Source organism: Echinops telfairi, unplaced genomic scaffold, assembly GCF_000313985.2.
Source record: "Echinops telfairi isolate 266 unplaced genomic scaffold, ASM31398v2 ScPeMD7_7469;HRSCAF=8507_1, whole genome shotgun sequence".
NCBI lineage: Eukaryota > Metazoa > Chordata > Mammalia > Afrosoricida > Tenrecidae > Echinops > Echinops telfairi.
The window spans coordinates 19,495,858-19,497,868 of record NW_022111373.1 but is presented as its reverse complement, the minus strand read 5'-3'; positions in this window follow the sequence as shown (position 1 = coordinate 19,497,868).

Here is a 2,011-nt window from a genome sequence, read left to right as displayed (position 1 = left end):
GTTAACTGTACACTGCAGAGAAGTCCCTTAAACCTCCCTGGCGGTAATCCCGAGTGTGGCTTGGGGTAAATGTTAACTGTCAGAAGCGGTAACCCCAAGCCACACTCGGGATTACACTGCAGAGAAGTCCCTTAACAAAATTACTGACATAATTAGACCACCAAGGAGGTTAACCATCAATTTGTTCTGACTCATTGAGACACTATGTACAACAGAGCAAAACACTGCGCCGTTCTGAACCATCTCTAAGTTTTTGTTTGAGCCCATTGATGCAGCCAGCCACGTTATCAGTCCATCTCTTCCAGGGTCTTCCTTTTTTCACTGATCCTCTGCTATTCGAAGCATGATGTCCTTTTCCAGAACTGGTCTCTCCTGATCGCATTTCTAAAGTGTATGAGATAAAATCTTTGCTTCTAAGGAGCATTCTGGTTGTCCTTCTTTCAAGATAGATTTGTTTGTTCTTCTGGAAATCCATACTTCCTGTATATTTTTCCAACACCATAATTCAATAACATCATTAAACATTTTTATTCTCTTAATAATAATTTATAAATTATCAAAGGTTCATGAGGGAGGGTGGGGGAAGGGAGAATGAGCTGATACCAAGGGCTCAAGTAGAAAGAAAAAATTTTTAAATGATGATGGCAACAAATGTACACATGTGCTTGACACAATGTATGTATGGATTGTGATAAGAGCTGTATGAGCCCCCAATAAAATGATTTTTTTTTAAATCTTATTCACTACCCAGTTTTTTCACATGTATACAAGGCAATTGGAAATAGCTTGGTTTGAGCGACACACACATCAGTCCACAGAGCGATGTATTTGAGCTTTAACACTTTAAAGGAGTTTGTGCAGTAGAGTTGCCCAATGTAATCATTTGGTTTCATGGTTCCTGCTTCCTTGAGCATTAAATGAAGATCCAAGTACTATGTTGTCTATTGTTTTGAGGATTTTTCTTTCTTCTTTACATTGAGTTGTAGTCCATACTGAAGTCCATGATTTTCATCAGCAAGAACTTGAAGTCCTCCTTGCTTTCAGTAGCCATGGCTGTGTCATCTGCATATTGTTATTAATAACCTTTCCTTCAGTCTTGGTGCTGTGGCCTTCATGTTGTTTTTATTAAGTGCCATTGAGTCAGCTCTGACCTACAGCGACCCTATGCACAACAGAACGAAGCACCATACTGCCTGCACCATGCTCAGAATTGTTCCTATGCCTGTGCCTTTGATGTAGTCACTGTCAGCCCATCTCATCAAGGGCCTTCCTCTTTTTTGCCATCCCCCCACTTTACCAGACACGGTGTCTTTGAGGGAATGGTCTCTCTTGGCAATATGTCCAAAGTATGTAAGATGGAAGTCTTGCCATATTTGACTCTAAGGAACCCTCTGGCATTACATCTTCTGATACAGAGCTATTTGTCCTTTTAGCAGACCATGGTACTTTCAATATTCTTCTCCAGCACCACAATTCAAATACATCTATTCTTCTACAGTCTTCCTTATCCAGTGTCCAACTTTCACATGCATATGATACAATGGAGAATGCCGTGGCTTGGGTAAGGTGTACTTCAGTCCTCAAAGTAATACCCTTGCCTTTCAGTATTCTAAAGAGGTCTTGTGCAACCAGCCTGTGCAATCCTGGGATGTCATTGGGACTGGGTAACGGGCATCAGAAGATCCCAAACAAACAAATTGTTGAGAATGAGGTGGGAGGCGGGGGTTGGAGCAGAGACCTAACGCCCATCTGTAGACAGTGGAACATCCCCTCACAGAAGGGTCACAAGGAAGGGATGAATCAACCAGGGTGTAGTAAAGCACCAGTGAAACACACAATATTCCTCTGGTTCTGTGAGGAGCAGAAGGATTTCTCTTAAGTTGTCTCCCCAAAATATGTACCAGACTTAGCTGCTTAAGAATGACTGTACAATAGGTGATCAGCGAAAGTAGGTCAGAGGTTATTCTCCTTAACATCAGCCATCTATAGTGGCTAGACTATTAGTCTGACT